General features: G+C 43.7%; 1 long non-coding RNA gene across 1 annotated transcript in view; it reads left to right on the forward strand.

Annotated features, from left to right (window-relative positions):
- LOC113603839 (uncharacterized) overlaps nt 1-27,544 on the forward strand; it is an 80,175-nt gene that overhangs the window by 17,506 nt on the left and 35,125 nt on the right. The window contains exons 2-3 of the long non-coding RNA XR_008293039.1: nt 5,438-5,498; nt 6,698-6,864. This is a non-coding gene — a long non-coding RNA (uncharacterized LOC113603839). The remainder of the gene's footprint in view (nt 1-5,437; nt 5,499-6,697; nt 6,865-27,544) is intronic.

Raw genomic sequence — 27,544 nt, forward strand, 5'->3', positions numbered from 1 at the left:
ATTTTTCTTCTATGAATTGCATTCATATTATTTACCCATCTCTATCAGGTTTGTCTTTTCAAATCAGTTTCTTTTTCTTTTTTTAAGTTTATTTATTTATTATAAGAGTGTGTGTGAGAGCAGGGGAGGGGCAGAGAGAGAGGGAGAGAGAGAATCCCAAGCAACCTCTGCACTGTCAACGTGGTGCCCGATGTGGGGCTCAAACTCACCAACTGTGAGATCAGGACCTGAGCCGAAATCAGGAGTCAGACACTTAAGTGAGCCACCCAGGCACCATTCAAATCAGTTTCTGAGAGCTCTTTGTATATTATGGATATTAATCCCTAACTAGTATAGTGCAATGTGTATACTAATAGACTATATAAAAACTCGATTGGATCCTCTTTGTCTGCAGCATAAAATCTAAATAGCTTAACAAATCCAGGTGTGTTGTCTGAGCAGGAGATGTTATTTAGATGCCTTTGATGAGAACAGTTAGGCAACGCCCTCCTCTCCGTGTATCTATTTACACCCACTGATTTACACAGAAGTTGAACAGTCCGGCCTATGAGAAAGAGTCTGAATCTTGTCCCTAGTTGGATTTCAGTAATCTGATGGGCCCGAAGGAGTCATGATTATAAGTAGCAGGGGGACCCAAGAATTAAGTCATCATATAGAAGAAGGTGTCTGGCCCCTCAGATCAAATCCAGTAGTTAGGCCAGAGTGCCCAAGGGGAATGGCATTCTGGGTTCATGGTGGAAGCTAATGCTGTAACTTGCCTCACTAACCACTTTGGCAGCATGTGTGCTCCTGTAAGAAAGTGGAGTGGGGAGAACTTCTGTGGAAGTTTGGAAAGCTGTTGGTGTGCAGTCAAGCAGCCTTACTGGGGAAACTTTATTTGAACGTTACCCAACAAGGGCATTTTCCCAGAGGGTTTGCTAGATCCGTGGCAATCATCTCTGGTCTTTAGATGCAGCAGTGATGCTCCAGTGTCAACACTATAAAGCTCAATAGACTGCTAGGTATTTGTGACAACGATAGGACGGAACTTCCAGCCTTGTGTTGGTACCCTTGTTGAAGCATTAAAGCCTGGGACTGCAGGATTCCAGCCTCGCTAGACATGGGCAGGTGATAACCTAGACCATTTCACCAAAACATGGAAGTACTCCCTGAAGAGTCTTCTAAGGACTTGGTGGAAAAGACCCTGAAAATACCTGATATTTTGCAAAGATCTCAACTTCCTTTAGTCAAGCTGATGGGATGCTGAGCTTGGGAGAGCTGGATATTGATGCTGGTGGCGTTGCCCCTGCACACACTGACTGGCGAAGCCTGAAACTGGTCGCTTCCATTCTCATTGTACCTGTTATGGCTCCTGCCAACTCTCTGGCCTCACCTCCTGCATTTTCTCTGTCCCTCTCGAAGTTTTGGATTTGCTACACCAGTAGGAAACTCCTCCAAGCACCACCCTTTGCCTACTATAACTTTGCTGATGCAGCTCTCTGCCCCTGAAACACCCAACCCCTCAGCCACATTATTTACTGGCTAACTCCTGTCAGCTACTACCTCTTTCAGGAAGCTTTCCTTAATTCTTCCCATCCGGGTTTCAGGTCCCTCCTTAATGTTCTCATAGCATCCTACATGCTCCCACACCCACCCCTTCTATTAGACTGGAAGCTACTTTCCTCAGCATTGAGTACAGTGCTTGACATATAATGGATGGTCGGTAATGCTTATTAAATGAGTGAATTAATGAATGAAAAATTAAATGTCTACATGTGCTCAATGCTGTACTCATTTCTTCGAAGAGAAATAAAGGGCATATCCTCTACCCTCAAGTGACTGATAACTCAGTTGAGAAGATAGAGGTGTTTTTTTTTTTTTATTTTTGTTTTGCTTTTTTCTCCCCCCAAAACTAGCAAATAATTATATGCCTTTAAGATTAATTGCTTAAGAGCATTGAGGGCTGGGAAAAGGGAACATAATGAAGTCACATACATCAGGAGAAAGGAATGCCCTATTCTGTTCATGAACATCTTTATATGGTACAAAAATAGCCTCCAAACATGTATCAAATATTGACTATGTGAAGCCTGTTGTGCCAGTCATAGATGCTACAAATTGGGAACATTACTGTCTTTGGAGACTTATTATCTAATTGGAACCACCCCAGATTCTATTTGGAAGTAGGCAGGGCATACACAATAATCAAACAGGTAACAAACAAGTACCATACCTCTAATGACAGGACAAGGTAGCTACATAAAGAGAAAGCAGGGGTGCCTGGGTGGCTCAGTCGGTTAAGTGTCCAACTGCAGCTCAGGTCATGATCTTGCAGTTTGGGAGTTCGAGCCCCACACTGAGCTCTGTGCTGACAGCTCAGAGCCTGGAACCTGCTTTGGATTCTCTCTCTCCCGCTCTCTCTGCCCCTTCTCCCACCCTCTCTCTCAAAAATAAACATTTTTTAAAAAGATAAGGCAAATCAGTTTGCATGTATTAAAAGAGCAAAGATTAAAGCAGAGATAATATCCAGCTGTGTGGGCATGGGGTGAAGTGAGTACTTTTGCAACTACTCGCAGAAGGGCAAATTGGTACCTATTTTCTGGAGGGCAATTTGGCTCCGTATATCAAGACTTTCAAAAATATTCCTACTGTTTTGACCCACTGGTTCTATTTCTAGTAATTTATATTAAGGAAATCATCAGAGGCATGGACACTTATGGACAAAGATAGTAATAGCAGTGTTATTTTTAATAGAAAAAAATAAAAATAGTCTAAATGTCGAACAATAGGGAATCGACTAAGTAACTTATGATTCATCTGTATGACAGACATTATACGGCCATTAAAATCCATGTCGTTCTCAGAATTTTAGCATCATGGGAAATTTCTCACAGCATAACATTAAGTGAAAAAGTACACAAAACTATATATACCTGTCATCTCCCACATTTTGTGGTTGCGAAAGGAAATACCCCCAAGATGTTAGCAGTGGTGGAATTATAGCTCTTTTTTTTTCTAAAAGTATTTATTATTTTACAGTTAGAAAATGGTTTTAATGTTTTAATGAAAGAAAATTGCTAGGACAAGGTAGTTAATGCTAAAAGCAAGAGGAGTCAGTGGCCGTAAAGTCACATTCCCACGGAATGGCTAAGAATTGCACCCAGTCTTGGCTTTCGTGCCGTGTAGCTATAGCCTCGTCCTCTACAGCCTTCACAGTGTTTGAGAGGGGAGGGAATGATGAACAAAACAAAGACAGGGGACTTGAGAGACTTCCCATGAAATCTTGTCATGGTCAAGTGTTTCATGGAAAGTCTGTGGGTGAGACCATGGCAGTCAGCATCCCATACCCTGTGTCCCTATGTACCCCTTTTCTTTTGTTTTCTTTTTCTTTTCTTTTCATTTTTGTCACCCTTGTTGAAGAAAAGACTGGAACAACATGTCTTGAGAGGGTTTGGGAGGCGAGGAGAAAGGATTCTCACACTCACATCAGCAAGTGGGGATCATCACTTCTATCCCTAGAAATCTGTAATGACTATTCAGGAACATCTGACCTGCCCCAGGCACAATGGGATCAACAGTGTCCCAGTTCTTTTGACCTCATGGGGAAGGGAAACTAAGGTAAGGATTGACAAGCAGAGAAGAAGGAATAGGCTCAGATGTTAGCCCAGCAAGTCAACCCAGTAATTACAATGCTTCAAGCAGATGACCAATGCAAAAGCTAGCTTCCATTTGTATCCCTTTTGCCCCCAGTTCATTAAGGGCTTTTACATTCATTATTTTATTGGATCCTAACCAGAACCCTGTGAGAGAGGCACTAGTGTCCTCGTTTTACAGCTGAGATCTTTGAGGCTCAACAAGATGAATGGATCCGCCCAAGGTCTCTCTCAGTTAATAAGAGCTGGCGCTGGAACCCGGGACTTGTGATTGATTCCTCTTTATTTTTTTTAATGTTTGTTTGTTTGTTTGTTTGTTTATTTTTGAGAGACACAGAGAGAGATGGCATGAGCGGGGAGGGGCAAAGAGAGGGAGACAGAGAATCCCAAGCAGGCTCTGAGCCGTCAGCACAGAACCCGACGTGGGGCTCCATCTCACCACAGCGAGACCATGACCTGAGCCGAAATCCAGAGTCGGACACTTAACCAGCTGAGACACCCAGGCGCCCCTGATCCCTCTTTCTCATTTGACACACTGAGCTGTAAGAGATACATTTTCATACAAGAACACACAAGGAATATTAAAAAGCAAGAAGAAAAATGGAAGTGTGTTTACAAAAAGTTGGTTCACGTGATCTTAACCAATAGTTCCCCTTTTGAGATTCCTTTTCATTTCTCAGCCCTTATCATCAATGCCCAGGAGACATACCACAGACAGCACCGAGGCACCACCTCTGGACCTTAATGCCGTGTTTGTGTTGTGTTATTCAGGCACAGTTGCAGAGCCTGGGCTTGGTGGGAGTTTCCAAAGGTGGCCCTATTTGCCAAACGCAGTGCTCAGGCATGGGCCGTGTGGCCCATGTGTCCTAGGCCTGCCACGGGCTCTATGTGGAGGAGTCTCTGGACAGGCTGCCATCTTGGACAGGCAATCTGGGTTCAGGCTGCCTCCCCTCCAGATGGCACTTCATTAGAGAAAAGCACAGTTAAGGCCCCACATGGGGCACACCTGTTTATCCAGCTCCATCTCGGATCCTGCCTTCCCAATGTGCCTCTGACAGGCACAGAAGTGAAACACATGGAGCTCCTTTTGGCCTAATGCTGTTTATTGTCACATTTAATTCTCAGCCCCACTGTATGGAGTGATTGTCTGCATTTTATAATTAAGGATCCTGTGGAATCAGGGAGTTCAAGCAACTTGTTCAAGGAAACATGACTAGTAAGTGGCCCATGTAGTATTTGAGCCCAGCTCTTTCCGGCAACAGAAACCAGGCACTTTTCAATGTGCTACCCAGCCTCTTCAGGCAACAGGAACTCTGCAGACACCTCAGCTCACTCCAATCTATTGACCAACTTGAATGTGTTACCACTGCCGAGCAGGGGAGTGTACACGAAGACACATTCATAGATCATGCATGAGACAGGAGATAGCTCCTTTTCATTCAGCCAAGTAGATTTGAAATCCCCCTTTTCTAGAAAACGTTCCTGGCCCCACCTGAATCCACTTAGCTATAGAACATCATACCTCCCTCCTTCCCTGTTTTAACCGCCGAATGATTGTCCTTTGAGACAGTTACAGAGCAGTGGCAGAAGCATTTCAGACCACCCGCAAGGCAACTGCCTGCATGTTTGCATGGGGGATCCTGTCACAGGATTTTGGCCCACAGAAGGCAGGGGCCTGGGCTGCCTGAGTCACCGTAGGTAAGGCAGCAAATCCCAAATCAGCCCTGAGTCATCCGCACCCACCCCTCTCTCACTGCCAGCCACCTTTCCAGGGGTAACACCTGAATCACCTTCTCTGCCTTCAGGAAGTGCACATCTTAACCGAAACAATAGCAGAGTCTCTCCTCAGAAGATTTGCAGCCTCAGGTAAGAAAAAATAGTTCTTTTCATAGAGTTTTCTCTGTTCGGTGGGCTCCATAATTAGTTCTTTGGGCTTTCGACTAGAATCACCTGCCTTTTCCCACATGTATGCCCTCTGTGTCCAGTCTTCGGCCCTCCTGTCGGTGGTCTGGGGCCTGGCTGAGGTCTACAAAGATCACGCTTAAGGCAAAAAGTGGAGGGGCACCTGGGTGGCTCAGTCAGTTAAGCCTTTGACTTCGGCTCAGGTCACGATCTCACCGCTCGTCAGTTTGAGCCCTGCGTCGGGCCCTGTGCTGATAGCTCAGAGCCTGGAGCCTGCTTCAGATTCCATCTCTCTCCCTCTCTCTCTCTCTCTCTCTCTCTCTCTGCCTCTCTGCCCCTCCCCTGCTCATGCGCTCTCTCTCTTTCTCTCTCAAAAATAAATAAAAACATGAAAAAAAAATTTTTAAAGGCAGACAGTGGAGGCTTGATTCCATCGCTACATTTCCTGCTGCTTAGCATTTCTGCATTTTCAGTGTATGTTTATCCGGTCTCCTCCAATAAACCAGAATAGCAGAATGTTAGGGATGGGAGGAACTTTAGGTCACAAAGCACCTCCACAGTCTATTCCTAGATACCTCCTGGGTTTTTGGCACTTGATCCAGAACTCCCTCCCATCACCACAGCAGTTCCCAGGGGAAACCTCTTTTTTTTTTTGCCTCGTATCTTTCCCTCCAAATCTTTGCTCTTGCGCCAAATTCAGTGCTCCGTGTTGCCGACCAGAGAAGCAGAATCTTCTGGCTCTTCTCACCCTAGAGGGACCTCCCAGGTTAGCCAACAGAACTGCAGGCACAGGCATGGCTGTTGGGCTCACTTTGGCTGTGCCAAGGCATGGCGGGCATGACTCCTCTGAGGGTACAAGCCTCCTCCGGTCCCCGCTCCTCTGCCACCATAACAGCCCTAGCCCCTTCCTCCCCAGAATAAGCTGCCCTTGTTCCTGGGGGCAGGGGAGTGGGCCTCCACTCTAGAGTCTCTTCTGTAGCATCTTCTGGACAAGTCTTGGCCCCCACACGTCCCAGCCCAGGAATCTCAGCAATCTGTGCCCACTGATGGCTTCGGTTGGCTATGGTGCTGACGCCCTGAAGAGGATTAACGAGCTTCCCGGGCCTGTCGGTTGACTCTGCCTTGGGAAGCCGTCCAATCCAGAGCTGGGTCTTTCCCCACAGCGCGGCATGCTTTGCTATGACTCAGAGCCTGCAAATGCTGAAAATACTACCACCATGTTCCTCGGGATGACAAATCCTCCCAAATGCTATCACTACGGACTTCCTTCCATGGCAGGCTTCGTGCCCAGTCTGCAAGTCAGCGTAAGCCCTAAGGCTCTGGGCTTCAGGTGAGTCTGTTTTTTATGTTAGTTTTCAACAGTGGTTTGGATAATCCAAAGAGACAGATTATCTAGAAGTAATTTAAATAATTAAATCTCTCTCTGGAGTGTGTTGGGTGATTTATTTGTTTTAGGGAGAGCATTTACCTTCCTAATGATACTTAATTTAGAGTAATGAGAGAAAGAAATGGCATTCCATCATCCCAGGTTAGATAGACAGGCCTGGAGGTGCAGGAGAAAGGGGATCCCGGGGGGCAGAAACAATGTGCTCAGCATTCACTGCAGCCAGAGGAACCCCCTACTCACTTCCTACCCAGGCTGTTACATGGGCTCACTGTCATTGCTCCCAGGGATAGGTTGGCACATCTTGCCATCTTCCCATTGGTGTGGAGAGGCCTGCCATCTTGGGAGCCACAGAGGAGTGAATCAGGGAGGAAAAGAAGTACTTCTTACATCCAGGATGTGGGAGCTGTATCCCAAAGCAAAAAACGGTAGGATAGAATGCTCCTCCTGTAGTAAGTATGAGAAGATACCCTTGAGGGAGAGAGCAGGCTCTGGAGCTCATGAATGACCAACTCCCTCTTGCCTTTTCTAGGATCTCAGAACTCTTAGCCTTGAACTTCAGGACATAAAAAGATTCCAGTGAGCAGGAAGGGGACAAGGCAGGCAGATAGCGTGAGAACTGTACAAGATTCAAACTGAGAAGAAAAGGGTTGCCTCTTGATGGCTCTGGGATCTTAGGCAAGTTATTAACTTCTCTGGCTTTCTAGGTACTCTTCTGAAAAAATGAAAACAGTAACAATAATAAGAGTATCGTATCTAGCTTACAGATGAGTGGCAGCTAAATAATAATGTTTATGAAAGTATTTTGGAAGCTGTAAGGTCCTGTGAAAATTTCAGTTATTACCATACCTCCGAGTGGCTCACTGAGACCCAGCCACAGACCTGGATAGGCAACTCAAGGCACATGTCACATCCATGTTTGAAGGACTGTGTGTTCGGTACATAAGGGGTATTTTCAGGTGTGTATAACAGGCCTCCCGTACTCATGGGGGATACGTTCACAGACCCGCAGGGGATGCCTGCAACCATAGATAGTACCAAACCCTATATACACTGTGTTTTTTTCCTGTGCGTACATGTCTACGATAAAGTTTATAAACTAGTCACAGTAAGAGATTAACAACAAAAGCTAGTAATGAGCCAGAACAATTATAACGATATGTTGTAATGAAAGTTACATGGATGTGATCTCTCTCAAAATCTCTCACTGTACTGTGCTCGCCCTTCTTGTGAGGATGTGAGATGAGAAACATGCCTTTATGATGAGATGAAGTGAGGCGAATGACACAGACATTGCAACATAGCGTTAGGCTACTATTGACTCTCTGATGACAGGTCAGAAGGAGGATCCTCTGCTTCCAGACCACAGTTGGCAAGAGGTGACTGCGACTGCAGAAGGCAAAACCACGGTTAAGGGGGGGTACTCAGTCACTGCCATTCTCATTCTGACGTAGGTAGAGATGGCCTTCCTGCACATGGTCCTTTCTCAGATTCCTGACATTTGGATGAATTTGCTAATGATTCTAGATCGTGGCGTCTTCATAAATGCTTGGCAGTAGAATTACCATCTACTTTGGAAGCCAGGTTGGAATCTGCCCAGACTCTCAGTAAGAGGGTACTTCCAAACACTCTATGTGGGGTCCCTTGTCCAAGATCCTTTCTTCGGTGGATGGCGAGGTGGTGGAGTGGGCAAGAGTGGCAGGGGGTGACGAGGGGCTTGGGGGAGGGGGGTGATAGCCACTGCTGATCTCAGGCTTTCCCATGGACTATTGTCTTTTCCCACAGAGGAGAGGGAAAAGAAAATCATGACCGAAGCATTGGGATACCCTGAGTTTTCCTTCCCTGATCTGAACCCTCATTCCCATCTCTCATTGTGTCCCTTTCTTTGTTCTGACCATGGATCCCACCCCTGGCTTTAGTGTTTCTGCTCTCTTGTCCTCTTATCTTAAAGCCACAGGGCCTCTGGAATCAAATGGCAGACTCCTTCAGAGGAAAATAAGCTATGTGCTCTGGGACCTGCAGGCTCTCATTATTGCTGAGAACAGGGACAACAGGTTCACCTGGATGTTGTCAAATGGGTTGTTCTCATTTAGGTTAAGCCTGGCTGTTCCTATGTCTTCACAGACCTGTGTTCCCTACCTGTCCAAATTTGATGGAGTCTTAATCCTTTTTTCTACACATTCTTCTCATCACCTATTAGTCCTTCAATCATGTATCCACCACCTCCCAGTGCTTCCTACCCTTCATGGTAACTTGGCAAATGTCAAACTGTCTTCAATGAGCATAGTGAGTCTACAGACAGATTCTTCATTAGGATTTAGTAAATCAAATTTTCAGAAGGTTCCTATCGTGTTGTATGTAGGCTGAGTTCCCTAGGAGGAAAGCCTAATGTGGAGATTCTTGTGCAGGTGACTTTCGGGGAGAGTGTTCTAGAAGAATCATCAAAGGAGGACAGGGAGCAGGATAAGGAGGGGAAGCAGCTAGGCAGGAATGTGGTTTCAGGAGAAATGTGGCCTCCACCTGGTCCTTCTGGCAGCTCTGGAATATAAATGGCACCGCAGTTTGTCCTACATTGAGTCAAGGAGGTAGGTGCTTTTGTCTCCCCACACCCGTCAGCCATTGACTGTAGGCTGTGGAGGGAGGAGTGTCATTCCCAGGCATGCGGGGAGGTGGCTCCATTGGGCAAAGGTGTGCGTTGTCAGCAGCACCTGCAGGGGCTAGAGGAAGGACACCGCTGATGGTAAAAGGGACCCTGGCGGTAGCAACAGCCTCTGCTACATACCCTCTGTCTCTTTAATGCCAGTCCTGGAATTCTGCCATATTGAAAGAATTCTAAGTACAGAAAGGAAAAAGAAAAATCAAAGATGTTTACTGCAGTGTCATTTATGATAAAACATTTCAAAATGCAAGAACCTAAGTTTCAACAGGACAGGAATAAGTAAGTTAATTATATAATGGTACAGTTAAGTAAATAAATTACACACTTGCATGGTATTCTTTGCCCCACAAAGCCTTGGCCCCCTTGTCTCTTCCCTGATTTTATCTGGCATGACTCTTCCCCTTGCTCGCTATACTCTACCCAAACTGGTCTCCTCTCTGTTCCTCCAGTACCCTAGGCTCCCTACTTTCCTGGGGCTCCTGCACTAATGTTCCCTCTGCCCAGAATGCTTTGCACATGGCTGCTCTTAACTCAGGGAGTAGACTCCATATCTCAGAGAGGACTTCTCTAAATACCCATCTTCAATAGCTGTCCTTGTCACTCTCTAACATATTGCCCTGTTTTATAGCTCTTATCACTGTGGTTTGCTCATTTATTTCTTATCTTTTACCTGTCTTCCCTCCACTAGAGCAAAACCTCTGTGAAAATGGCAATCTTACCTGTTCAGTTCACTGCTTTATTCAGAGCCTGGAGCATAAGAGTTACTCAACTGATAGCTTTTTGATAAGTAAATGATTGTAAACACAGTTTAAAACAATGTCTATAAAAATTATACAGTGAAATGGAAAAATGACCAAAATCTACTGTTAAATGAAAACATCATGATGTAAAATGTGTATGTTATATCATTATATCTGCATGGAGAAAACTTCTGCTTTTGGCCATAATGGAGTAATGAGAGAGAGAGAGAGAGAGAGAGAGAGAGAGAGAGAGAGAGAGAGAATGAATATGGGTGGGTGAGGGGCAGAGGGAGAGACACACACACAGAATCCAAAGCAGGCTCCAGGCCCTGAGCTGTCAGCACAGAGCCCGATGTGGGGCTCGAACTCACAAGCTGTAAGATCATGACCTGAGCTGAAGTCAGATGCTTAACCAACTGAGCCACTCAGGCATTCCATCTCTCTTTTTTTTTTTTTTTTTTTTTTGAGAGACAGAGAGTGAGTGGGGGAGGGGCAGAGAGAGAGAGAGAGAGAGAGAGAGAGAGAGGGAGAATCCCAAGCAGGCTCCACATTGTCAGCATGGAGCCCAATGTGGGGCTTAAACTCACAAACCATGAGATCATGACCTAAGCCAAAACCAAGAGTCTGATGCTTAACCGACTGAGCCACCCAGGCACCCCAGGAATTTATTTTCTTAACTTAAACTTAAAGCTAAAAATCTGGACAAACTATGACACAATGGTTTCAGGTTTTGGGCCATAGTGACCACAGGGCTGTGTCACTTAGAGAAGGGAAAAAAAACACACCCAAGGTCAATTCCACAGTCGCTTCAGCTTACCAGCTGGAGGAAGTCTCCAGGCTGCACCATGGGGAGGCAGAACCCAAGCAGCCTGGTGGTCTCACTGGCTTGACAGATTGGAATTCAGGGAAGCCAAGATGGCTAGAGTTGGAGAGGCAGCATATTAGAAAGGATGGACCCACCCAGAGGGAGAGCTCTGAAGGTCTGTAGATCAAGTCTTTGGCTGAGTAGTGATTCAGGCACGTGTGAGACAATAATACATGAAGCTGGTGGGAAGGGTCAGTTAGAGAGGGAGCACAACAATGGAAAGCAAGAGCCCCCATATTCCTGGAGCTCACAGAATTCTGTTCCCCTTAGCCAGACTGGAAAGACCTCATAATACACACGGCGTCTGGGAGACTCCTCAGAAAGGCATTGCCCTAGCAGTGGAGCTAATTTGTTCTGAACTCACTGTTGTTCAGGATCCACCCTAACAAAGCTTAAAGCAAGCCTTGCAGGAACCAAACTGACTTTAGGCAACTTATCTGCATGCCAGAACACGTAGCGCCTCACTTCAGGGATTACAACAAAATGCAGTAACCAACAATGTAAAATTCACCATGTCCCACAACCAAGCAAAATTTGCCAAGCATGCATCAACGTAGGATAATATTATCCATAACTGGGAGAAAGATCAATTAGTAGAAACAGACCCAGAAAGGACAGAGAATATGGATTCAGCAGACAAGAGCATTAACACAGCTATTGTAAACATGCTTCGTGTGCTGAGGAAGACAGAGGGAAACATAAACACAATGAAGGGAAAAATGGAAGATGCAAAAAAAGATCTAAAAATTTCTAGAGATGAAAACTACAATATCTAAATGAGAAGTATGCTGAATGGGATTAAAAACAGTTCAGATAATATAAAATAAAAGATCAGTGCATTAAAGACATAGCAGTAGAAACTGTCCAAAGGAAAAAAAGACTAAGAAAAAAATCCCTTCAGTTACCTGTGAGTCAGTATCAAGTAGTATAGCATACTTGAAATTTGAGTTCCAGGAGAGGAGGGAGAACAGAAAAAAAATTTGAAGAAAATAATGGCTGAAATGTTCCCAAAGTTGATGAAAACTATAAACTTACAGATACAATAAGCTCAAGAAATTCCAAGCAGAATAAACATAAAGAAAACTGCATCAAGGCACACCATAATCAAATTGCTAAAAGCTAGTGATAAAAGTTAAAATCATGAAAGTAAGGGGAAAAGAAGGAATGTACAGAGGAGTAAAAGACAAGAATGATAGCATTCTTTTGTCAGAAACTTTGCAAGTTAGCAACAGTGGGTCATCTTTACAATGCTGAAGGTAAAAACTATCAACCTAGAAGTATATACCTTATGAAAATATCTTTTCAGGAAAAAAAAGCAAAAACAAATACTCTCTCGGACAAAGAAAAGGCAATAATAATTGGTTGCCCGGAAGACTTGCACTGGAAGTAATGTTAAAGGGGGTTCGTCAGGTGGAAGGTGATGGAAATTTGGATCTACACCAAGGAATAAAGAGCACCAGAAATGTCAAATTGTAGGGCAAATATAAAAGAAAATTATCTTGCTTTTAAATTTCTTTAAAAGATAATTGATTAATATAAAAATCATTACAGTGTATCTTGGGGTTCACAGAGTATGTTGGAGTAAAACATATGACAATAGCACAAAAGATAGGAGGGAAGAAATGAAATTAAACTGTTGTAAGTTGCTCTTACTATACATGAAGTGACATAAAACTAAAACATTGTTCGAAGGCAGACTGGGATAAGATGTGTGCTATAAACCATAGAGAGCAAGCACCAAAGAAAAATTTTTAAGAGATACAGTTAATAAGCCAATAGTGGAAATAAAATGGAATCATAAAAAAAAAATCAATCCAAAAAAAGACAAAGAGGAAAAAAGAAACAAAGAACAAATGAGACATGTAGAAAACAATAGCTCAGGGGCCCCTGGGTGGCTCAGTTGGTTAAGTGTTGGACTCCGGCTAGGGTCATGATCTTGTGGTTTGTGAGTTCAAGCCCCACGTCGGGCTCTGTGCTGACAGCTCAGAGCCTGGAGCCTGCTTCAGATTCTGTGTCTCCCTCTCTCTCATCCCCTCCCCACTAGCACTCTGTCTCTGTCCCTCTCTCTCAAAAATAAATAAACATTTTTAAAAAAGGAAACAATAGCTTGAACATTTCAACCAATGCACATGAATAACACGTCTCCCAACCTCCTGATTTGAGGGAAGGAAAGCCACTTGGTTCAGCTAGGGTCACACCTCAGCCTCCCAAGTGGAAAGGGAGTTATGGTGTAAATCATGGTATGAATCATGGCTATACCAGACACCTCCCCAAGACAACCTTCCTGAACACCATCCTAAAGGACACCACTAAGGAAAACACCCTTGGACCTTCATTTGTCATTCAGAAAAGTCTGTCAATCAGCCAGCCCATCAGACAAATAGTAACAATGAACGCCACTTGTATAAAGAGAATAGCAGGTGTGTCAGGATAGACCGAGAGGGTCCCAAGACCACACCTGTGCAGGAGTATCTCTCAACCAAGATTTCTTCCTGTGTCCATCTTCTACCTTCACAGGCACTGGAGAGGTAGGGTCTTCTGAGACCGCCATGAAAATGAATAGTGAATGGAGGGGGGGATTCCATGTCATTTGCATGTTATCATCGATTAATTAGATTAACTAGAGTATACCTTGAAACTACCAACTCTAGGAGAAAGAACTCTTTTACCAGTAAGTTTTATGTGTTGCCAGGAAGCCAGCAATTGTGGGCAAGAAGGTTGCAGCAGGAAGAGGAAATTATACCCTGAAGACCAACACTCCTGTTTCAATTTGCCCTTGGGCTAGTCCCGTTGAGTCTTTATGGTAGAGTGTTGTGGTTCTTAGTCCTTTTCAGCCAGAGACACGTCTTTGACCACTAGAATTTGGAACGGAATATTTGGGGGAAAATTATCATAAGGCTCAATAAGACACCACAGCCAGCAGTGATTTTTGCCTTCAGTCATTGCTAGAGCATAACAAGCCCTCACAGCGTCTCCACCAACCACAGACAGAACATTCACTTTTGGCCCTTTGGTCCCTTTACATCACCATGTCGCTGTTTGAAAAGATCCTGTTTATTGCCATTCTCTTACATAATCCCAAGACGAAGGTCTCATATGTTCCAGTCAGAGAGTAGAGTTTTTTGGTTTTTGGTTTTTCATGAATTTTCTTGAGGAAGGGTAGGAGGGTAGTTTCTGGCTCCATGGTCCAACATCCCTCTTTCTAAAAGAAAGTTCATATCCCTCTGTGTACCCTGTACATGATCTGCTTGACTCAGCATTCATTCTGACGTATGGCGAACCCTAAGCTGTAGCAAAAAATTAACTTTGCGCATTAACCAACATTCAGCAACTCCGTATGAGAAGATCTGCAGGAGCAGAGAGAGTAAATAGGAAACAGAGTTCCAGCCCCAGGAAGTTCAACTTGATTCAGTCAAGGTCGCACACCTGCCACATCCAAGGTCCCGAGCCTGAGTGGGTCACACAGAGTGGGCTTCTGTCACCAGCAGGAGCCTTTGCCTTGAGCCATATCACTGAGTTGGGGCAGGGCCAGTTACGAGTAAGGAAACCATCCACGTACGTCAGAGATATGTTTTCTCTTTTTCCTTCGGGAAGATGTTCTTGGGAATTCTTTGCCAGGAAGTCTGTCACTTCCTGCCCCAATGATGAGATTTCCGAAAGGCATAAATAGCTTCTCTTGCCACATGGAATTGGCTGAATATGCCTCCATGCTACAGAAGGCAGGCCTCAGGGAGGGTGCTTTCCAGCAGCAGGGAAGGGGCATCAGGAGCTGCGGGACGAGCTCCAGGGGCTTGGCCAGGGGGCTGGGGGGGGGGGGGGGGCTTGAGGGCTAAAGGGAAAGGGCAGAAGGACCCGGAAAAGGGGCCAGTCTGCTGAAGAAACTGCCAGAAGAAATGTGCTGAGAGTGTGGGGAAGCACATGAGAAGAAAGAGTAAAAGACAAAGAAGAGTAAGAAAATGCATTTGTAAGAAAGGGTCTCAGAGGACACAGCAAAGCTCTAAAAGACATGTCAGTCATGGGTCAGTAAGGGGTCAGTGAGTGACACAGGGTGAGCCACACAAGGGAGGAGCTCCAGTGTGCAAGAAAGGGAAGAAAACAATAACTAGTAGGGCTGCAAGCTGTGACAGTCACCTGTCATGACACTGGTCATGCTAGAGTGAAGGGCTCCCCAAGTGTGGGCTTGATGCCGCATTCAACTTTGTGTTGTGTACACATTGCTTTTTGCGTAGTCTAGTGTGTCTTAAGTTCTGTTGGTAGTTTATCCATGGCGGTGAGTAAGTTATTATACAATACATCCTGTTGTGCTAAAGGTACTGGTGTGCCCCGGCAAGAGGGACACCTGCCTTGGGTCTATGCTTTAGACTTTTCCTGTTCAAAATACGGTCCTGTACCGCCAGGACTGGGATCACCCCTGAGTTTTTAGAAATGCAGACTCTCAGGCCTTACCCGGACCTACTAAATAAGATCCCAGGAGATTCACACGCGCATTAGTGTCTGAGAAACGTGCTTCCTCCAGCCGCATCTCTCCTCGCTGGAAGAGGAGTCCTCAGGGCCAAGGAGATATGGCCACTCAGAGCCCACCTCCTCTTTTAGACCATGCTTCAGGTAGCTGGGATGCCGGAATCCTTTGCACAAATAGCCCTGCCTCATCCTGCCTTCAGGGTGTATGTGACTTTCCCCAGGCTCATCCTCCTAGGGTCAACCTCCCTGCCAGTGTGAGATCAAGTTGTCTTGGGGCAGCTGTTTGCAGGGGATGTGGACAGAGGTCGGACTGCAGGATGGAGTTTGCACATGAGGTACCTGAGAGAGAGCCAGGAACAGGAAGAGGAGCAGGGAGCGGGCGGGAGGCAGGAATCATCGTTACCTGTGCTGCCCCACTCCAGTGCAGAACCCCAAGGAGTTCAAGCATTCTGAATTTGAAATGGTCCTTCCAGGTCAACCTGAAGGTATATTTGTCAAGGTAGGAGAATAAAACGTACTCAATGGTTTATTCTCTCGATTCATAACTTTTATATATTTAGATCTGTGTATATGGGACGCCATGTGTGCTTTTGTCTGGGCCCCACAAATGTTTTTGTTGTACCTAAAATACACAAATCTGGGAAGAGCCAGATGACCATCATCACATCAGTTTGTCCCCAAGCAGGATAGGACTGTCCCCAAATGAGGACAAAACACGGATTCTTGAAGGTGGAGCAAAAACAGACCAAGAATCGGCCTCCAACAGAAATATAAGTAGTATATCTTCTGAGCCCAGGGGAGAAAGAGATTACTTCAGCCAGGGAGGTTTCCAGTGTGAAAGCTGGAACTTCTGGGATGATGGGTGTTTTTAGAAGTGGCAATTTTGGCAGCAACAAGGTGGAAAGGGGCAGTGGGCAGCTCAGTCTTGCTGGAGGACTGGATGTATCCAAAAAGTCCCAAGGGCCAAGTGTGCAGAAGTGGGAAGGCCCAGGGTCTTTGTTTAGAAGATCAACATCTCCCAAAGTGCTCTGAAGCCGCCCTTATGCCTTGAGAAGTCACTAGGATGTTACCAATATTTTTCTTATAAAATTCATTTAAATACATGTATTAAAAAGATATATACATGTGATATATACTGTGAATCTACATGTGAAATAAATTAATTTAGACACAAGACCTTATGCTCTCCACAAAAATATCATAGAACTAAAAGTAAAGCACAAAATTGTAAAACTCCTAGAAGACAACATAAGAGAAAACCTGGATGACCTTGGGTGTGGCAATGGCTTTTTAAATACAACACGAAAGGCACGATATATGAAAGAAATGACTGATGAGCTGGACTTCATCACAATTAAAAATTTCTGTTTTGCAAAAGGCAATGTCAGGAGAATAAGCCAAGACACAGACTGGGAGGAAATATTTGCAAAAAGACACGTCTGATAAAGGGCTGTTATCCACAATATACAAAGAACTCTTAAAACTCAACATTAAGAAAAGAAACAACCCCGTTTTAAAAGTGGACAAAAATGTAAACAAACACTTCACCAAAGAAGATATACAGATGGCAAGTAAGCATATGTAAAGATGTTAGGCATTATGTGTCGTTAGAGAATTACAAATTAAACTGCAATGAGATACCACTATGTCCCTGTTAGAATGGCCAAAATGCAGAACACTGATAACACCAAATGCTGGGAAGGATGTGGAGAAACAAGAACTCTCATTCATTGCCAGTGGGAATGCAAAAATGATACAGTCACTTTGGAGATAGTTTGGCGGTTTCTGAAAAAACTGAACATACTCTTACCATGTGATCCAGCCATTGCCCTCCTTGGCATTTATCCAAATGAATTGAAAACTTATGTCCACACAAAAACCTGCACACAGATGCTCATAGCAACTTTATTCACAATTTCCAAAACTTGGAAGCAGCCAAGATGTCCTTTGATAGGTGAAGAGATAGATAAACTGTGGTCCATCAGACAATGGAGTATCGTTCAGCACTGAAAAGAAATGAGCTATCAAACCATGAAAAGATATGAAAAAATCTTCAATGCATATTACTAAGTGAAAGGAACCGATCTGAAAAGGCTACGTATATACTGTATGATTCCAATTATATGGCATTCTGGAAAAGGCAGGTCTATGGAGACAGTAGAAAGATTAGTGGTTGCCAGAGGAACCACTGTTAGGGGGAAAAGGGATAAAGAGGCAGAGCAAGAGGATTTTCAGGGCAGTGAAAATATTCTGTACAGTTCTACAGTGGTGGGTACATCATTATACATTCGTCAAAACCCATAGAATGTCCAACACCAAGAGTGAACCCCAATATAAACTTGGGAATTTGGGTGATGATGATGTGACAATATAAATTTACTTATTGTAGCAAATGTACCACTCTACTGCAGGATGTTGATAGTGGGGGAGACTGTGTGTGTGTGCGGGCCATGGGGTTTATGGAAACTCTCTGTACTTTCTGCTCAATTTTGCTATGAATCTGAAATTCCTCTAAAAAATAAAGTCAGGAGGAAAAGGAGGAGGAGAAGGAGAAATAGAGAAGGAGGAGAAGGAAGAAGAAGAGGAAGATGAATGATGTGAATAAATCAGTGGGGGAAAAAAGACAAGTCTCCTGTGCTGAAGAATTCCAAATAATTGCATAGGCACCCCACCCTCAGGAAGGTCAAGCATAACTCCTTACTCCTTCAGTGTGGGCTATGCAGTGACTTCCTTCTAATGAGTACAGCATGGAAAGGGGTGGAAGGAGTCACTTTGTAATGAGAAATCTGACAAACATGACCTCAGCCAGGCGATCAAGGTCAACATCAAAAAAAGATTAAGTCATGTTGATAATATGTACCTTTTATATAATGTGGTGAAAATGATACTTTACCTCTGTGGTCTTTTTCCTAAAAACCCATAATCCTCCTAATCATGAGAAAAACAGGAACATTCTACAGAACGCCTAACTCCTGTGCCTCAAAACTGTCAAGGTCATCAAAAACAAGGAAAGTCTAGGAAACTGTCATAGCCAAGAGGAGCCTAAGGATGTGACAACTAAATGGAATGTGGCATCCTAGAGGAGATCCTGGTATACAAAAAGGACACTTGATAAAAACTAAGGAAATCCGAAGTAAGAATGGACATTGGTTAATAATAATGTATCAATATTGGTTCATTAATTGTAACAAATGTAGCATACCAGTGTATGGGGTACACAGGAACTCTCTGTACTATTTTTGCAATTTTTATGTCAATCTAAAGGTATTCTAAAAGAAAGTTTTATTTTTTTTTAACATATTGAACATACTTGCATGGTTTCTAAAGGCAAGTGGCCTTTAGAAATGTTGTGTCCAAGTGAGCCCCATGGGCAGGCAAGACACTGCGCACCTGTGCTCAGTGGGAGCTGAGAGGAGGTAACAACACTGATCAATCAACAATCATCTCTCATTAGGCATCTTGTGTATTATTTCAGCATTCATTGTAGTGTTTAGTGTTTATCGTGGCCTAGACATTTACACACCCATTCCCTACAATTCTGTGCTGAGCAGGAGGATGTGGTATAGTGTTTGTCTTAGTCTGTTTGAGCCGCCATAACAAACACCATAAACCAGTGCCTTAAACATCAGAAATTCATTTCTCGTGGTTCCAGAGGCTGAAGTCCAAGATCAAGGTGCTGACAGGGTAGGTTTCGATCTGAGGCCTCTTTTCTTGGTTTGTAGTTTACCTCCATCTTAGTGTGTGCTTACATGACCTCTTCCCTGTACACACAAAGAGGAGAGAGACAGACAGAGAAAGGCAGACAGAGACAGAAGAGTTCTTCTATTAACAAGGGTGCTAATCCCATCATGGGGAAGGGCACTAATGCCATCATGAGGACCCCACCCTTATAACTTCATCTAAACCTTTGCCTCCCAAAGACCCCATCTCCAAATACCATCATTGGAGTTAGAGCTTCAACATAGACATTTTGGGAATGGGAGTAGACACAGCCTTTTAGTCCTCAACGGTGGGTGAGGCCCATGTCAGCTTTATAGAGTCCAACTAACTACCTTGACTCAAACCCTGACATTACCCCTTACTAGCTCTGTGACCTTGAACAATTCACTCCACGCCTGGCTGTGCCTCTGTTTCCTCATCTGTAAAATGGGAGATATTAACAATACCTACCTTGTAGGTTGCTTTGAGGGTAAATGTCAGTATAAAATGTTTAGAACGGTGTTGGCATGTTAAGTATCAGCAAATGCTAGCTACTATCATTATTATGATGTAATTGATGAGCTCCTACTGGTATTTTTCTCAATATCTTATATATAAAAAATGTTCTGAAGTCAGATATGTTTGAGGGAGACTGCAACAATGGGGAGGCTTTTGAAAAAATATTTTGGGCGGGAGGGTCTGTCTCCAGTGTTCAACTTTCCCTGCAGATGCGCCCATCAAAGACACCCGGCCCAAGTGGCCATTTCCTTCCTTTGTTCCTTACCTCACTTGGACGGCTGGAATTTAATGTTCTTGGCACGTTCTGACTTTTAACTTAGAGGGAAAAGAATGAAGTCACGTGTTCAACTGTGTAATATTATTAACGTTCTCGGCTCCACCTCAGATTCTTTTTCAAAGGCAGAAAATTATAAATAAAAACAGACATCTAATGAATCTAGCACTTAGTTATGCATTCAATCCCATTTGAATTCCAAGTTCAATTTTGATTTCTTAACAAATGCCTAACTCTATATCATAGTTAATGTTACTGGTTATTTTCCTCCTCACCTAACTTGTGGTATAGCAGAGTTATTGACTGCCCTCATCCTTCCATTAGGCTAAAATAGCTTAACCCATCTTCCACCCTAAGTTTGTACTCTCCCATTTTCCATTTTCAACTTGCTACTCTTATTTTAAAGCTTGGTATTGTATACAGACTGAACTTTAAAGTTTATTTATTTTATTTGAGAGAGAGAGAGAGAAGGAGAGAGAGAGTGTGCATGGGTGTTTGTGGGGTGGGGAGCAAGGGGCAGAGAGAGAGAGAGAGAGAGAGAGAGAGAGAGAGAGAATCCTAGGCAGTCTCCACACTTAACATGGAAGCCAACGCAGGGCTCGATCCCACGACCCTGGAATCATGACCTGAGCTGAAATCAAGAGTCCAGACACTCAACTGACTGAGCCATTCAGGTGGCCCCAGACTGTGCTTTTTTTTTTTTTTTTAAGTTTATTTATTTTGAGAAACAGAGTGGGGGAAAGGCATTGAAGAGAGAATCCCAAGCAGGCTCTGCACTGTCAGTGCAAAGCCTAACACGGGGCTCAAACTCACAAACCATGAGATCATGACCTGAGCCAAAGTCGGATGCTTCACTGACAGAGCCAACAAGGTGCCCCATCAGACTGCACTTTTTAAAAAAAGTTTTTAATTGTGGTAAAAATGCACATAACATAAAACTTATCATCTTAAGCATGTAAATGCATGGTTCAGCCTGGATTGCATGTTTTTGCTTTTTAAGTCCTCAGATGCCTGGTAACACCTCCAGAAGGAAGCTGTGGAGAGTTTTTCTTTGCTTCCTTTTTTTTTTAATGGTCCACCTCTATTCAACAGGAAAAGGTTTGGTTTTCTAAGAAAATCTTAGTAATCTGGATAATGGTAATTGCTCTCATAAACCTCTCTAAACAGCTGATAGTACTTTCTGTTTCCCTGATAACTTATCTCTTGAATAAAAAGATAAACATCACTTTTTTGGCCTTCTGATAAGGGAAAAAACAGGACAGATGAATGTGGTTCCTGTCTGGCCACAAAAAAGGGAACCAGGTATAGAGTCAGTGAAGTGCAGTGTCCCAGGGCATGCTGGGAAGCAGAAGCAGGGAGGCCCTGGACCATGGCTGATAGAGAGCCTGTTGCCCTGGTCTCCTCTCAAGAGTTCTATGCTCGGCTCAGCTAGACATTGTTACTCACACTTCACCCTGCCTGTGAAGGGTCTACAGTCAAGTCAGGAAGGTGAGGTGCATGTATATAAATGTAGTAAAAAAGCAGCTCAAGGCCATCTTTAAGAGGCAAATGAATGGTACAGATAGTAAATGCAGAAACTCTGTGGATTGGAGGGTTAGAGGAAGCTTCTTAGGAGAAGTGGGATTCCTGAGTTACCTTGAAAGATGGGTAGGTTGTTGGAGAAACAGGTGAATTAAGGTCCTGTTGCTAGAGGAAAGTATATAAACAAAGGAGAAAAGAACATGGAGTATTGAGAAGACCTTTATCTCCCCAAACCATTTACTATTGATTTCCATATTTTCCTCAACTTAAGTTGGTTGGATTGGCTTTTGCCATTTGCAAAGGCTGTTTTTTCTTTCCACCTCTCCTTGAATCCCTAAGACAACCTCCAGCATTTACCTTTTTATATTTCTGTGGGCGAAAAACAGATTTGTCTTTTCCCCTTTTTGAATGTTGGCTTCCTGAGGGTAGAGGAATACAAGGAGATACTCTTTGCCTGAACCTAGCCATGTACCCACCATGTACCCAAGATTAGACTTCTCTCCTGGCAAGAGATGCCTGTGAGTAGTATTGAGGAGTGATCGTACTTTCAGATACTCCTGTGGTGCCTATGACTAGCTAACCTTGGGGAAGGTCTCCTCCATCACTGACTTCGAGCTTCTCCAAACAGAGATCACGTGTAGAGTTTTCATGACTGTGTTTATTCAACAGCAACACTGACCAGTCTGGTCTCAGAGTCAGGACTGGCTCAAGTCTGGACCCTGGAGGCATTGATCAACTTTGTGGTCTCTCCTTGACCCTTTTGGGTCTCAGTCTGGTTAGTCAACGTATCCTGGTCACGTGGGTCAGCCAAAAAGAAAGGGCTTCTGGGCAGAATGCCATTAGGAAGGTTGTCCCTCAAGAAACAACACACCCTTTTATTTATGGTCTTTTCCTAATCCCCCATCAAATCAGATTTTGCTTTCTCACACTACTGAGGTGAAAGAGACAAAGACTCGTGTTTAATATGCAAAAGCAGTAGCTCACATCCAAATTGCTATTATTCCTGTAAAAAGGCTTCTTTCAGTGCTTTAAAATCCTTTAGCTATTTACTTGCATTGCATGGGTTACATTTACCTATTTTGTTGTTGTTGTTGCAAGTTTTGTATAGCATAATCACAAGGGAAGGGAAACAGTTCTAGACTATTTCTTTTGCTAGCCAGCCATCCCATTGAATTTTTATTTTAAAAAGAAGGAGAAAGGGAAGAAGAAGAAGAAGAAAATTCTACCTTGATTTCATGTAAAGGAATTGCATAATATTTGAATTAAAAATAATTATATTTCATCATACTTTTTATCATATTTGCCAAGACAGATGATGAAGTCATTGACACACGCAAGTATAAAAGCACAATATGCCTTCAATTTCTTTTGATTTCCTCCTCTACAGAATGAAAGGTTTGCCCTGAATAGATTATTTTTAAGTTTCCTTCTAGGTTAATATTTATGATTCTACAAGAAGATATAATGTTGGGGCGCCTGGGTGGCGCAGTCGGTTAAGCGTCCGACTTCAGCCAGGTCACGATCTCGCGGTCCGGGAGTTGGAGCCCCGCGTCAGGCTCTGGGCTGATGGCTCAGAGCCTGGAGCCTGTTTCCGATTCTGTGTCTCCCTCTCTCTCTGCCCCTCCCCCGTTCATGCTCTGTCTCTCTCTGTCCCAAAAATAAATAAACGTTGAAAAAAAAAATTAAAAAAAAAAAAAGAAGATATAATGTTGTTTTTGTTAGAAATTCAAGATGGTAACATCATTAAAAAAACAAAAACTAGGAGAGACCAAAATTTGGCCTGGAGTAGATTGGTGCCCACTACTTGAGACCGCCCAGTTCTAAGAATGGTTGGCATTAGCATGGACCAAGGAAGAGTCAGCAGCCCTTCCACGGAGTCCTTCCACCTGAAGTTTAGCATTTGCAGCCAAGGGTTGCAAACTCAAATGCCTCCTGGGTTTTGAGGCAGGTAATGAAAGTGTGTGAAGTGGTGGAGTGTGAGTCCAAGGTGAACGGTCAGAGCCCCGGCCCCTACCTAAGAGTATGTAAATAAATAAATAAATAAATCCTATAAGGCTTTGTTGGTCAAAGCACACAAACGAATCTGTGGCTCTATCTGGCCCATAAACCACTAGCCTCCCACTCTTAAATTCTAATTTAGCCAATCTCTTTATTTATTTTTTAATTTTTTAATTTATTTTTGAGAGAGACAGAGACAGAATGCGAGTGGGCTAGGGGCAGAGAGAGAGAGACACAGAAGCAGAAGCAGCCTCTAGGCTCTGAGGTATCAGCAAAGAGCCCGACATGGGGCTGGAACTCACGAACGGCGAGATCATGACCTGAGCCGAAGTTGGACGCTCAACCGACTGAGCCACCCAGGCACCCCTCTTTATTTTTTAAGTAAAACGTGAGGCCAAGAGAGTGGCAATAATTTGCTGGAAGTCACACGCTGTTTAATGCTACAACAAGGATGGGAAGCCAGGTTTGATTCCCAAGTCAGTGTTCTTCCGCCTGATTCTCCCCTAACTTGGATCTGCTCCAGCCAAGCAAGTCTACTGATTGTCCAAACACAGAATGGATTGTGGTCTTGCTGCCCTTATCTGAAAATTTGTTATAATAATACCTACTTCATAAAGGTAAAAGGAGATCTACATTAAAGTCACTTTTTAAAAATGCAGGCATGCTATTAGCCATTATTAAATCACGAACAGCACCATTCAGGAGCCACATAGATCATTTTAAATTGTCTAGTAGCCACGTTAACATAAGTAAAGCAGATACATAAAAATTTGTAATACATATAAAAATTATTGAGAAATTTACCTTCTTGTTTCATACAAATCTTCAAAATCTGGTACGTATTTTATGCTTACAGCACATCTTGATTTGGACAATCACATTTCAAGTGCCCAATAGCTACTGTGGCTACCGTATTGGACAGTGAAGTTCTGGAAGGTTCCTTTTTGTTCCATTCTCCCTCTGCTCACAGCCAACCAAAGAAGAGCAAAAGTCCCCAGAGGTTTGCTTCTTTCAAGCCTCCTATTGCTGGTTAATTAAATCTCTAAGCAACGCTGAGTCACTTGCAACTGCAGAAGACAATTTAAGAATCTGTCTCAAAGCCAAGAACATAGCTCCCCCCGTACAAGGAGGGGAGGGCAAGTCCTTTGGGCTAGATGCCTTGAAGGAGGAAGTCTGCATTGAATCAGGTGCTCCTGTGGGAGGGGGAAGATAAGTCTTTGACAAGGAGAGAGGAAAGCAGAGAAGAAAAAGGGTCTTATTAGGGTCACTGTTTCCTTCCAGGCTGCTGTAAAGGAGAGTCTATAGTGTTTCACTCAATCCTCACCACTGGTCCGTGAGGTGAATACTATGTTATTCCCATTTTATAGAGGAGGAAACTGAATCATAGAAAAGGTCATGTAGCTTGCCTGAGGTCGGGTAGCTAGTAATCAGTAGAGCTTGTGCTCAATCCCTAGTTCTTAACCATTAAGCTGTACTTAGGGTGTTGTCACACCATCTCCAAATCCACATGGGTCACACGAATATTTACATGTTCAAAAAATGTGCGTGGGTGTTTGGTGTTTACATATAATTTATTATAGTCTGCACGACTGAATGGTCTATTTTCAGGCAAATGCCAATCTAAAACAGGGCACTACTTCCTAATAAAAGTGGTAGTTTCTTCATTTTTCTCTTTGCTAATCCTTTTCCCTCACCCACTGTTTCTGGCGGACTCCTGGGAGCAGAACTGTATGAGGGTGTGAAACAGAGCTAAGAAGAAGGAGGTGAATGCCAGAAATCAGCAGGGCTGGCTATCAGCCAAGGAGCTGGCTTATCTGTAGCATCTGGTTTGAGGTGGGAGAGGAGGGAAATATCAAAATTCTTGTTTGTCTATTAATTTTTCCTCCTGTGATACCTACTGTTAGAATGGACACTGATACTTGAAATCATGCAGTGTCTACAATCCACAGGTGGCTTCAGCTGAGATTATACTTGGTTATTTCTCAATACAGATGGTCCTCGACTTAAGATGGTTCAACTTAGGGGGCGTTTGGGAGGCTCAGGTGGTTGTGTGTTTGACTCTTGGTTTCGGCTCAGGTCATGATCTCACAGATCATGAGCTTGAGCCCTGCATCGGGCTCTGTGTTGACAGAGTAGAGCCTGCTTGGGATTCTCTCTCTCCCTCTCTCTCTCTCTCTGCCCCTCCTCACTCATGTTCTCTTGCGTACATGCTCTTTCTCTCAAATAAACTGTAAAAAGAAAAAAAAGATGGTTCACCTTGGGATTTTTCTACTCTATGATAACGAGAAAGTGATAAGCATTCAGTAGAAATCATACTTTGAATTTTGATCTTTTCCCCAGTCTAGCGATATTCAGTATGATACTCTCTTGTGATGCTAACATCAGCCATAATCACGGAAGTAAACAACCGATACACTTACAACCATTCTGTACCCACACAACCATGCTCTTCTTCACTTTCAGTACACTATTCAATCAGTTACATGAAACATTAAACACTTTAATATAAAATAGGCTTTGTGTTAGATGATGTTGCCCAATTGTAGGCTAACGGAAGCCTTCTGGGCATGTTTAAGGTAGGCTAGGCGAAGTGATGATGTCCAGTAGGTTAGGTACATTAAATGCATTTTCAACTTACAATTTTTTCAACTTACAATGGGTTTATTGAGGTGTAACCCCATCCTAAGTCAAGGAAGATTTTTATTCTCCAAGATGGTGGCCAGAACTAGTACAAAGAAAGAAGCCATTCACAGACTCAGCCTGGGGGTGTCCTGAAGCAAAATGAGAATGACTTGGGTGTTATTTACAGCTTCAGACTCCACAGGATGAAAGACACCCAACAGAAACACCCAGGACACCCCCAGATTGGGTGCGGTCCGTGAATGGCTCATTTCTTTGGGCGCCTTCATAGTGTTCTCTTCACCTCTCGGTTATGTACTTATTGAAACCCCTGGCATATGGTTGGTTTCCAATACCTTTGAACCACAACACTTAGAGCCCACTAGTGGAATCATTTTATAAAAAATAATAGCTGTCACTCATATATTTCTTTATAGAACATTTTCATAAACCTTATTTGTGTAATTGTCACAAATTCTCTGATTATGAAGCAGGAAAGGAAAATCTTATATTTTCCTGGAAAAAAGTAAATAAACAAACTGAAGTTCAAAGGGCTTAAGTAAATGGCCCAAGGTTCGTGCAGTTATTAAGTGGAAGGTCTGTCTCTTGAATTCAGGTTTCAGGTTCCAAATCTCAAGTGTTATGTATTGCCTGGGGGAGAAGCTGGAAAGCTGGAAACCACCTCTTGTTTGCCACCTGCCCAGTCAAGCCAGAGATGGACAGAGCTGCCTTTTAGAGATACCTTAACAGAGCTACCCCTCTCTAAGTGAATCTCACTTCCAGCCCAGTAACAAGCCGCTCCACTGGTTCAGCACCCATGACTGAGGACCATCTTGGTGCCAGGTGCTGTGCTAAGTGCTGGGGATGTAAAGAGTAATAAGGCAGGTGAGGAGCCCACCTGGCAGTAGGGGTTCCTGGATTCTCTGCTGCACATCTGACACGGAGATGGGGGAAGTGGGTGTGATCTTGGAAACAGGGAAAGAGGCATCAATGATCAGAATAAAGGCAAAATGTCGACAAGAGCCCCAAAGCAAGAAAAGTCATAATGTGAATAACAAAGAGACAACAGCAAAGGAACTGAAACTGACTTCTTTCTGAGCTGCCCCTCTCCCCACCCCTGTTCCCAATATCCCCTGTTAGAATGTCTTGTGGGTAGAAAGTTCTTGGTAAAGATTGGCCGTATCTTGTGCTGGTTGGCCCCAAGAGCAACGGGGGAGATTTCCCCTTTGAGGGCTTCCTCCTCACCTGGACAGGTAGGGGATTCCTGCCGG

This window comes from Acinonyx jubatus, chromosome E4, assembly GCF_027475565.1.
Source record: "Acinonyx jubatus isolate Ajub_Pintada_27869175 chromosome E4, VMU_Ajub_asm_v1.0, whole genome shotgun sequence".
NCBI lineage: Eukaryota > Metazoa > Chordata > Mammalia > Carnivora > Felidae > Acinonyx > Acinonyx jubatus.